We start from the raw sequence: 12,488 nt of genomic DNA on the forward strand, positions 1-12,488 counted from the left end.
CTTTGTAGCATTCGCAGATTTGCTGCAATTATCTTGCAGGTTGAACTGCTTTATGTGCTCAATGCTATAGAAGTACAGTTGGTTTTATATTCACACATTCAGACTTTTCCCTTAATAATATAATTATATAATAATATAATAATATAAAAAAAGTATTATTTGCAAACTCCAAACAGTAAAATCATATTAGCAGCCAATGACTATCAAAGTACAACATTTTTCACAGTCAAATAAACATTGTTGATGTTGTTTTCAAGTCATAATGGCGGATGAGAAAAGCCAGATAATCTTTTAAATATTGCGTTTAATGTGTCACGAAATAAAGTTTTAACAGTTTTTCATGCAAGAATGTAGTTCTTCCAAACTCAAATCTGTGGTTTATTTATAGATAGCATGTGTAATTTTAAGCATGCTTTACCGATAGCGGAGATTCTGGCCTCCAGGGGGTGACCATCACTCATGTATGCGGCGAGCTCATGCATAATCGGCTAGGCATCATTGAGACTTGCCCCTGCTTCGATGGCTCTACAAAGAATTTAAGGATTTGGATTTCTGCTTTCCAATCCGTCTCATCATGGACCACCGTTTATCCTTTTCATCATCCTGTTTCTCAGTATTTAACTGTGAATTGATTTTAACTAGGGCTGTAACGATACACCAAACCCACGATTCGGTTCGTATCACGATTTTTTTTTTTTTTTTTTTTGTGGGGTGGGGAAAAAAAGATTTTTAAAACTTTTTTTATTAAATAACATTTGAAAAATTTTTATAAACTAAACATCAAAGAACAATATTACCTATGCAAATTATTAACAATATAAATAGCCATATATAAAATAAATAAATAGCCAAAGCTATATCACTTTTGTTTTCTTTGTAACAAAATACTGTTGAAAAGCCAAACAGAACTAAACTCCATTGTGTAGATGGTTCAAGCATGTTGAAAATTCTTTTTCAATCAAGTTCTCTTACATAGAAAAAGTAAATTAAATGGCTACTAGGGATGCTCATTTCGTTAATTTTGCTAACCGACAACCGCCACTCATTAATCGATTATTAACGGTTAACTGGTCAGATTACTATTAATTTTATATTAAACAAATTGACGTGTCTATTTTGTGTCTGACACATTAAATATTGCATTTTAAAATACTGATTTATTTTATATGTTAGCATATTAAAAATAGAACACAACAACACAGCATCTTCACGCACCTGCAGTGTTGAGCACAGAAGAGCAGAATAATCTAAATAAAATGTATAAAATAAATAGGACTGCCCTAAATTATTTTCACTTAAATAATTAATTTATATTACAAAACGAAAATACTGACTGATTCTTTTTAATAACCGGCATAGGCTTTTTTTTCCAATCATATGTTTTTTTTTCTTCCGTCAAATAAAAATAGCTAACTTCCTCAAATTGCCCGCTCCACGGAAAATATGCATTTATTTAATGCCCCGCTGTTATTATTATAAATCACAAAACCTTTTACATTTTTAATAGAAATCATTATTTTAAAGAATATGTCCTGATATAACCTATGCTTTCCTCTCTCTCCCTCGCGGTTCAAGTGCGCGCGCTGCGTGTTGAAAAGACAGCAACACGTGCGCATATGTAGACTTTTTGTAAACAGTTTTGTTGTTAAAATATGATATTGCATTAATGTGCATACATGCTTTATAAGCTGTAAAATAAAAAGTAAAGCCTATTTGTTGCGTTTATTACGCAGATCCAGGTCAACATAAGCGCTGCAGCATCAACACGTCTGTATCAAACAGCAATATTCTTCTTCCATTTTGCTTCCATTTTAAGTCACGGGTTATACGTTATCGTCCCGCAAATTAAGTATGCCTTGCAGTTAAACAAGGGGCCGAATACAAGGCGCACCTCACTGCCTTTATGTTGACAAGGAGAAAAAAAAAGAGGCGCGGTCCTCTTATGACACGACTGAATCAGCTGGTTATCGATTGTGCAAAAGTGTTGCTGTCTGTGTTGTTACAATTGTAATATTTAATACTATTGTGATATTCAAGATTTGTACATTCATACAGCTCTGGATAACTTAAAACAGCGATTAGACCTTCAGAGCGGCATTAATGCGTCCTGAAGTAAAGCGAAACGGCTATAAACTCCAGCAAGATAGAGACATTATATACAGAGCCATATACCTTATATCTGTAAATAAAGTATAGCTGCGTCCCAAATCGCATACTTATGCACTATTCTACGCCATTTTGTAGTATAAATAGTGTAAGTAGTGTGTTCACACTGAAAACTCTAAAAATAATAAGTGCACTTTAATTACCCGGATGATGCACTCATTCAGCCGCTAAAATGAAGTGTGTAATGATGGACACTTCACGCACTCAACGACCGCAGGTTTGCTTACGTAGCGGAAGGGGCGGAGCTATCGGACGCACATGTTGGATAACTTTATTTATTTTGGATGGTGAAAGCAAAATTCTCCTACGAGAGTGATTATAGCGCCTCCCGATGGTGAATGCGGTTATACTCACGGCAGGTAATATTTGATAATTGGGTTGTTTATTTCACTGATTTGGCAACCGTCAAACGTCATCAGGGAAACGGTTTGAATATCCGCTTAGTAAAAAAACATTAGTGTGCCATTTGGGACAACACTACATACATATACTATCCTGTTGAGTGTGTAAGTGCATAAGTGCATAGTGCATGAGTGCATAGTGTATAGTGTGCCATTTGGGACGCAGCTTATAACTATAGAAACTGTGTTCATCTTAACTGAAAGCTTCGTCGTGTTTTCTGACCTCACGCATCGCGCACCTTTCAGTCAGCACTCCCAAAGGTACAAACAGAAAGCGCACTGCACGGTTACAGAAAAGTTTGGCTGTTACCTGACATCTGGTGAACGCCCATCCCTCTCTGCGCAGCCACATTAACAGTGTGAGCAAATCATCGTATATGCGCTGAAAATCAGGCCGCTTTGACAGCATTGGCAATGTTTCTGGCGTTGTCGGTTGTCAAGCGGGGTTAAGTTGGTTTTGTTTTTGATATTCCTGACACATTCAGACGGTCCCTTACTAAGAGCTCCATGCGAGCTCTCCCGGCTAAATATTGCAAGGGCTAAAACGGAGCAGTGCTCGTATGTCGAACGAAAAAAAAGTGATAATTAGCTCAACTTTTGCAGGCACGCGTGACGTTATTGGAAAGGTAGTCACATGGTGTGTCGTGATTCTCCCTTATCACACCACGACACAAGATCGTAGATCTGAGTGTCGCGATTTCGATTTCATATCGTGTATCGTTACAGCCCTAATTTTAACTAATGAATAAGTTAAAACTGCTTACTGTAAGAATGTTCTGTGTCCTTGTTTCTCTTTTTGCCTGTCTGTTTTAACTTTGTTTTCAGGAGACACACAAACCAGGTCATAGGTCATGGAGACCTCTCTCTCTCTATCTGTTCTTATGACTGGAGGTCCAATACAGAGGAGAAGAAGACACCTGTTTCATTGTCCTGATATATTGCTTATAATATTATAGCTGTTTGATTGATCTGTTTTTGTGTATAATTAATAGTAATGTAATTCCTTTTTGTGTGGAGACAGACTGTGTGTAGCCAAGATATTGCAGCAGACTGTTGATGGAAACAGTCTTCAACCAGCCTGATAACACAGCTGAACGTACAAGAAACATCCTTGAGTCTTTAACACAGATGGTCTTTTGTGTCTATTGTGTTCCTGGTTTTGCTTTTTACAGGTCGGAGATCAGCTCCTAATAACTTAAGGCGACCTCACCTCTAGGCATCAGGTCGCCATCCATATCTGGAGACAGATACAATGCTTTCTTTGACGCACGCATTAAGGCCATCCATATCTGGAAGTAGATACTTTGTTTCTTTGACGCATGTATTTAGAATTGTCTATTTCTGTTGTAACCAATGAGAACTGTTTACCTGGATCCCACCCTTTCTGGACTTGTGTAAAGAGTATAATTGTTTGATTGTTGAAACTGTAAGCAGAGCGGCCTAGGAACTCATTGAGAGTGTTGAAGCTGGCTTCTGCGAATGAAACTGCAAACTATCTTCAGTAAACTTGATTTATTTTTTTTAAATCTCTGACTCCGGCTCTTCTTCATCTACCAGACTGGTCATTCTTTGGGTTAAACTGTAGACAATCCCTACAGTTTTGGTGGAGGACGCGTGGCACTTGTTTACTGGTAACACCATTGATCAATCAACAAAATGAAGGTAGGAAGATTTTAAATTATAAGACTAGGGATTGTCTGTGAAGTAGTGGGTAGTAACAGAACATTGTTGGTTCTCATTCAGACGTGAATGAATGTTGTTGGTTCTCATTTAGAGGTAAATGAAAGTGTGGATTTCTCATTCAGCCGTGAATGAAAGTGTGGATTTCTCATTCAGACGTGAATGAAAGGCACCAGTGGATTCACAGAAATTTGTGGTAGATTTGTGTGGAATCCCTTAGCGAGCTGGTGCATTTTTGTGGTACACCTATAAGTGATAAGTGATAAGTGTAACAGTAGTTGAGAGGTGTACCTCCTCTTTCACCCAGAGTTAAAATACTCAGTTTATGGGTGTGTTTTAGCACATTCTCGGGGATAAAACTTGGACTGGTTTTTATTCAGTAGTGGACTAAATTAACCCGAGATTGTAATTAGTTCCACCACTGCTATCTAACTACATCACAGACAAAAAGGCATGCCATAAGAATAGTGTAGGTCAGATTATTAGGGAAAGAAATAATTGAATAAAAATAACAAATAACATTATAATAGGTATCCATTAGATAGTTGTGGCCACAAAAGTCAGACAAGATACCTAGAAATATCAGGGCGAGGTCGATTGATCAATGATGCACCAGGAGCAATCCCGAGAAAATTATGACCCTAACTGGATTAGACCGGTCTGGACAGTTTGCACATCTTGGGATGGTTTGCAGATTCATCAAGCAGAAGCCAAGCGCTGTTGGTAAGAGTGCCCTCTCAATTTCTTGTTGCTTTTGGTGTTGAACTCAGATATAAAAAGAAATAGATGAGAGCAGAATGCAGTAAATGGCTCAGCTAAGCTCTCAGGTTTAAAATGATTTTAGAACTGATTTAAAGAAAAAAAAATTTTTTATTCCTTTGGCATTTAATTGTCATTGAAAAGCTAAAATCTAAATATTGAGTGTCTAGTAGCAAAATCGCAAGCACAGAAACTGGCAGTAACATTATGGGAATAAAGAATAGCTTATGTTTTGTCTTAGAAGATAAGATTCTGTGTGACTGCACTGCTATCTTGGTTTAGCCCTCAACATGACTGGTTTTGGCTGTAAAAGTAAAAGTATAAAAATATGCCATGTAAGTCTGTGCAAACAAGCAGCTTCATGGTTGGATTTATATATTTTAATAATATATATGTAACATAAATGGGGTTTTCAAATAATACTTTGATGGATGCAGTTAACCCCTGAAAGATCTAAAACTATTGTTCACTGTAACAGCATTACTTTGAAAATGCATGTCAACTCTGTTTTATATGTTTTAGGACGGGCTTGAGTAAAAAGATATTACAATGAAATTATGTTATTGAGGTTAATGTTATGTTTAATGTATGTTCAAATTTAGTAAACATGCATTTTCGTTCTAGATTGCTCAAAACTCTCTTTCTCTTTCATTAGATGTCAGCTAAGAGCTGTTATCTGCCTGTTCCATAACAATTGATAAGCACAGTGCTCAGTTGGAAATCCCAATGTAAAGGAAATGCTAGAATGAATACAGAAATTCTACACTTCAATTTGTATACACTAATAGAGGTATTAGTAATTAAAAATCAAAGTTAACAAATAAGAGATTGCAAAATGCTTTTGTTTGTTTTCCCAGTGATGGGTTGCGGCTGGAAGGGCACCAGCTGCATAAAAACGTGCTGGATAGGTTGGCAGTTCATTCCGCTGTGGCGATCCCGGATTAATAAAGGGACTAAGTGAACAGAGAAATGAATGAATGAAAATGCTTTTGTTAAAGCATCTTGAAAAGCACTAATATACCCGCTGAGCTATTGAGATAATTAATTTGAACAGTTGTTACACTGTTTGGAAATTTCTTGTCTTGTCTTTAGTGGTTTATTACTGTTTGTAACTTTTGTCTTATCCTTAGTCTCCACCATCACATACAGGGCCTGATGGCTGTACTGAGGTAGTAGACCCTGACACTGAATGGATCAGGGAGATATCTAAACTCCCTGAATAATCTCAGCTTGATATTCAGTTGATTTAAGTGTTTGATTAACCTGTCTCAATGTTTAAATTCTAGTAGGTAGTCTCAATGGCTTTCATGGTTCTTGACTGCACTTTCCCAAGTTTGCAGAAAATTCTGAATCAAGGAGGAAGCCTGCACAGGAGCTTGCAGTGTGAGTGGCAGTTGACCGGTGGGCACGAAGGGGGGTTCCCTAAGACGGGTAAGATTTTCCCTTGGCCAAAGCGGAAAACAACCTAAGGCATGGGACCCCTCGTAAACCCTGGGGCATTTACCCGAAAAGGGGGATGTTTAATGTGAAAGATGGTGCTGGACTGGCGTGATGCTCTATCGGCCTAAAGCATCCTTAGAGGGGAACTGTTTGAAGTTACAGTAGTCTGCCTCAGTGGCCCCGTCCAGACCTGATCACGAGAATCCTGCTTTTATTGAGGACATGTCAGTCCTTGTGACAAGCATCAACGAACTATGCCAGGGTATGATACCCTGAAGGAGATGATTGGTAAAAAGATAATGGCAATGGGCTTTCAAGAACCATTGGAGACAGTAAAGTTTCTTAAAATTTTACCAATATCAATGTGGTTGGCTGCTTTAACAGCACTGGATATTTTATATGTCTGAATTTTAAGAATGCTGAATTCCTGAATGTGAAGCTGAGATGATTTTTAAATGATGTGTCTGATTTTTCATAGTATTTTAGTGATGCAGGTCCTTATTCATGGCAAAGGACATTTTCGAGATGGTGTTGGCTAAAGATAAAGACTGGCTGTGAGATGGTTTGGATAACACAGCTGAATGGAATTAAGCAGTTAAGGTAAAATAATTACAAGAAATTCTCTTAGGCTTTAAACAGTTCCAACTGAGTTTTAAGAGATCAAACTTTTGACATTTGGAACGTTGGTGAATGATTAAAGATTCTGAATTGTAATAATTTTAATGTTATAGTCTAAGACTATTGAAAATTTATGTGCATGAAACAGAGAGACAGAGACTGTTTGAGTGAAGCCGTGAGTTGTGTTTTGTTTCTGTTATCGACTTGCTTAGCAACAATATTAAGAAAACAAAATGCACCAGCTGATTGTCTCAGAAAACACATTGATTGTGGACAGAAACTTTGAAACTTGATAAAAGATCATGTAAATCTAGTTGAAACTGGACAAAGAATTTTAGGAATAAGTTTGTGCGAGTTCAACACCTAAAGCAAACTTAGTTATGAGCTGTCACAATATTCATATCTATGGTACAATAATGCTTATTGTCCTGAGGGAATGATTCGTCCCTGTTGTATGAATATTGTCACTAACCTCTGAAATGAGTGTATATTATTACAGATTGTATAAGCGAAATGCCAGACATTGCAGAAGTCTATAATGCTGAGTTAATCTGAGGAAAAGATGATGCAGACCATGAGATGAGCGTTAAATGGATGGGTTATCCTGCTTTGTTTGCAATGATTAATAATTACCTCTTTTCCTGGTTCAGATTACTCTCTGGAATAATAATAATAATAATTTTATTAGCTTATAGATGTGAAATTAAAGACTGCCATGCATATTAGGTTACAAACACATGTCTAAATTTACTGAGAATGCAAAGGTTAATTACAGTTAACTCTTTTCTATCTGAATGTTTTAGGTAAATATTTTAGACTTGATGGCATTTAAACAGTGACATTGGCTAAGTCACTAACCACAATAGTCTAGAAAGCATCCTCACTCTAGCATAGGAAAAATACACAGATAATTGAGTTGAAGTCATTTGTGTTAAAGGCAAATGCTGCAGTAAAACACTCTCTGTCTGTGTGTGTGTCCTCAAGTGCAGAGGAACATAATTGTTTGGATGTTGTGTAGAACAGAGAGATAAAGTTGAATGAAAGTGTTTGAATCTGATGATTAAATAGCTGATGTAAGAATTCAGTAAGAAGTATTTATACTGCTGCAGCGAAAATGAACATTTTAATAAACAGAAATGCAGCGTCAACTTTAACAGCATTTTTAAGCAGTCAAGTCAACTCAAGTCAATATTATTATTGTGAATACTGACAAGTTTTACAAAAACTTAGACTGTCTTTAAATGAAAATTTTGTAGTCCATATCCAAGCAAGAGTCTTGATTATATGTGGTAAAAGATTTGTTAACTCAGTCTTTTCTTGTTCAATTGGTAATGCGTTCAAACAGGTTTCACTGTCAAATGACATGTATGAAAGATCTTCAAATAATCAAAAGTTTGAGCATATAGCTAACCTGTGAGCATTTCTAATTGACCAGACAGTAAGAATCAAATGAATTTTATACAAAATCATACTGTTTGCTTCTGATTATGTTGACTGGTTTAGTCAGAGTAAAGTAAATGGTACAAACGACAAGTTGAGAAGATAATTATAAGGTTTAGTCTTATTTCTGTTAAAAGATGCTTGAGTTTGAATTACTCAGGTTTGATCTTTGTTGAATTTGACTAAGATTTTGTTAAACCCCTAAAACGTGGGAACAAAAGAAATGGATTCACAATCCCTCTTATTGCATGTTAATGAATTGGATTAATAGTTTGTAAAAACCATTACATCTTTCTTGGTCTTTAGGTAACAAGTAATATCTATATCTAGACTCTTTGAGGTGACTGAGGGTCTGGCTCAATTCATTTAGCCCGGCTTCCAGAGAGTGGATTTGATATTAGTTTGTTAACTGTGAAGGTGAATTTGGCTCATTATGGCCAGGACAAGGGTGCTTGTACACTTCCTATCAATGATACAGAGGAATGTGTAGCATCACTCCAATAACATCATTATTTGAATAAAAATATATTTTAAGTGGACTTGACTGACATGGAGTTCAGCAAGGTGATGATTAAACATGGTAATGGTGCTGAATTGGACTATTGTGCTGTTGGCATGTTTAATGTGTGTTAATGTAAAAATGCTTCATTATTCTAATTTGAAGTTACAGAACACACTGATGAATGCTTTAAAACTGGTGAAGATAAAGATGTTTTGCAGGTCATGAAATTGAATCCTGTGTGGCTTAGGTCGAGTGGATGACCTTTTGTGTCTGATCAGAGGATCTCTGAGCACTAGAATTAGCCTGTGTGTTTGGATTTAGAGTTGGAGCAAGTTGTAGATGCATCAGAGGAAGTATCGATGGAAATTATGAGTTGTTTACTTCTGGAGGACTTTTAGGGCTTGCGCATTTGTGTTCACATTCTGGACTTTGGTCCGCTGTTGTTTTTTGTATGTTTTCACTTCTGCTTGCAGGACCCTTAATGATGATGATAAACGTGAACTCCTTTTGTGGGTGAAGAGTGAAAGAGCCCTTAGCTTGGGGACTGGAATTTTTAGGTTCCAGCTTGTCCAAGAAGGGGCGAAGAAACTCTGCGAACTTATTAAGGGAGCATGAGTCATTACTTTCACTCTCCTTAGTGACCTCACTGGCTGACCGGAAGTGGAGTTTGGACTCCATTCGGGTCAAAAGGGGGGACTGAAGGATTCGGATTTCTGCTTTCCAGTCTATCTCATCATGGAACAACGTTTATCCTTTTCATCATCCTGTTTCTTAGTATTTAACTGTGAATTGATTTTAATTAATGAATAAGTTAACACATTGCTTAATATAAGAATGTTCAGTGCATTTGCCTGTCTCTTTATACCTATTTTCAGGAGCCAGCAAACTAGGTCAGAGGTCATGGAAATCTTGAGTGGAACTGAGGACTGGAAACAACTGTTTCTATTGTTATTTCTAGGAGTTAATATTGTCTAAAAAGTCTAAAGTGATTTTGCTATAGATTTACGGTTAAATCTTTTAAAGTGATTCTACTTTTTATTCAAGATAGACTTTGTATAGTAAGAATATAACTGCCTGAATGTAGATTATACCAGTTTTTAACCAGTTTTGATAAAGACGGCTGACGGTACACTCAGCCTTGGATAAGAAACAGATTAAACTTTAAGTGTGTGTGTTCTATTTGATTGTTGATCCGTTTCACAGGTCTGGAGTCAGCTCTAATCAGTCTAAAGGATGTCTGACGTTTGTTTAGATATTGTTCAGAATTGTACGCACGAACCTCACGTGGAAATGTTCTTAGTTTATCTGTGTTTTAACTAATCAGGTTAGAACACCTATATGTATGACGCAGTTAATGACGTTATGTGAGAGTATAATTGTTATTGATTGGTGATTGTAAGCAGAGCGGCCTAGGAACTCTTTGAGAGTGTTGAAGCTGGCTTCTGCGAATGAAACTGCAAACTATCTTCAGTAAACTTAATTTATTTTTTTTTAAATCTCTGACTCCGGCTTTTCATCTACCAGACTGGTCATTCTTTGGGTTAAACTGTAAACTATTCCTACACTCCGGTTAGGGTGAGAGCACTGTCTTGTGGTGCCATCGGAGAGAGACTGAAAGTCACTTTCCACAATGTTTTCATTCAATGTTCTACGCTGGTGGAATCACCTTCCCATTCCCACTCGGATTAGGGATACACTGGTATCCTTCAAACGACAGCTAACACCCATCTCTTCAGAGCACACCCGAACCCAAGGGGAATATCCCTCTCCCTAAAGAAAACGAAACTCCTACTCCAGCACTAAATTCTTTGAGCACAAACAAATTACTTGGGATAAATAGCCCTTTTTCTTATGCATTGCCTCGTCTTGTTGAATACCTCCACTATTGTATGTTGCTTTGGACAAAAGTGTCCGCTAATTGTATGCTTCCGCCCAGTTTCGAACAGGAGACCTTTAGTGTGTAATGCAAACATGATAAACACTACACTACGAAAACCAATAGGCTAGTGCCTCTTCAAGTATTTATAGTCTTTTTTTTTATAGGGCTGTCTTGTACGGTCTGCACCGTGGAGGGACAGCAAACGCACTGGCCACCTGCTCATGCACAACACAAAGCTAAAAGAAATCAGATTCTACGCAAGTTTGCGACACCACGAGGGGAGGTAAACACTGAGATGAATTCAAACTTCTAGCCTCACACCGCTGTGCAGAAAGAATGTTTTCAGTGAACGTCAGTACTCAACAGAAGCATGATTTGACAATTGTCATAAAAGCCAGAGGTTGTTTCCGCCCAGTTTCGAACTGGGGACCTTTCGCGTGTGAGGCGAACGTGATAACCACTACACTACGGAAACCTTCTGGCAGAACATGCAGATAACCCATTTTGAATGGGTGCCTGTTGACGATCGTTGCTGGGGGCGCAGTGGATGCTATTATTTTCTCGCCAAAAGAAGAGCACTGTTTCTGCTCGGTTTCGAACCGAGGACCTTTCGCGTGTTAGGCGAACGTGATGACCACTACACTACAGAAACCCCACAAGTGCTTTCGCCAGCGAAGTTAGGCCTGCAAGGATAAAACAAGGTGTACGCGTTTGTCAATCAAGAGGACAAAGTCAACTTAGCGTGACAAGCTCCCTGCAGGTATTAGGGCCAATTTACAATCCGGGCCCAACACAGCTGTACAGGTCCTTGCGAAATGTCCCCTTTCGTCACATTTGAAGCACCTGAATTCTGGGCATTCCTTCATCACATTTTCTGAGCTCATGCATAGTCGACAGGTTTTTACCTGATTGGTGTGCATGACTCTAAAGTGCTGTGGCCCTTCCGCCGTCTCGATTTTGGTGCTGTATGGTAAGGAGACCATCTCTTCTGGAAATCTGTATTTTACAAACCTTGTTCCATCTTCTATGTTTGTGCCAGGATACAATCTTCTTTTAATTTTAGATATGGGGAAAACTCCCCATCCTTCTAGCTTGCTTAAAATTTCTTCATCTGCTAGGTAAACAGGCAGATGCTTGAACGAAACAACATAGTCTCTGTTTTGTAACCTCCGTACTTCAGATTTCACTCCTTGAATTGTCAATCCATTGTCTATTAGAATTTCGGTGTCATCTTCAGTCTCCACTGTTACTTGATCCTCTCTTGTTTGTTTGGGTCTCAACGCCAGAATTCTTCCTTCTCCAATCAGCTCCGTGACTGCTTTGATTATATCAAATCTTCTTGCATCTTTTACATTTTCTACTTCTACAGTTACTGTTGCTTCCTTTGTGCATACTCTTCTTTGTATCTCTTGCTTATCCTTACCTTTTTCACCTCTTCGTTGGCCAGGCTCTTCATTTAATTTATCTCTTTGTCTGTTGTCAAGTCCATTTTCTTTATCTCTTCGTCTATTATCCAGCCCATTTTCTTTATCCTTTCGTGCAAGTCCCTCCATTTCCATGTCGTTGCCGGGGAATCTGTCCATGATTAAAAATAAAACACACT

At 37.8% G+C, this 12,488-nt stretch overlaps 2 non-coding genes across 2 annotated transcripts; both read right to left on the reverse strand.

Moving 5' to 3' along the window:
• Nucleotides 1-11,287: 11,287 nt before the first annotated feature.
• On the reverse strand, nt 11,288-11,360 carry trnav-cac (transfer RNA valine (anticodon CAC)). The gene has a single exon. It is a non-coding gene; the product is annotated as a tRNA-Val (tRNA).
• A 104-nt stretch (nt 11,361-11,464) lies between these two features.
• On the reverse strand, nt 11,465-11,537 carry trnav-aac (transfer RNA valine (anticodon AAC)). Its single transcript has one exon. It is a non-coding gene; the product is annotated as a tRNA-Val (tRNA).
• Between the last annotated feature and the right edge of the window lie 951 nt (nt 11,538-12,488).

This window comes from Danio rerio, chromosome 4, assembly GCF_052040795.2.
Source record: "Danio rerio strain M-AB ecotype USA chromosome 4, GRCz13ab, whole genome shotgun sequence".
NCBI classification, from domain to species: Eukaryota; Metazoa; Chordata; class Actinopteri; order Cypriniformes; family Danionidae; genus Danio; species Danio rerio.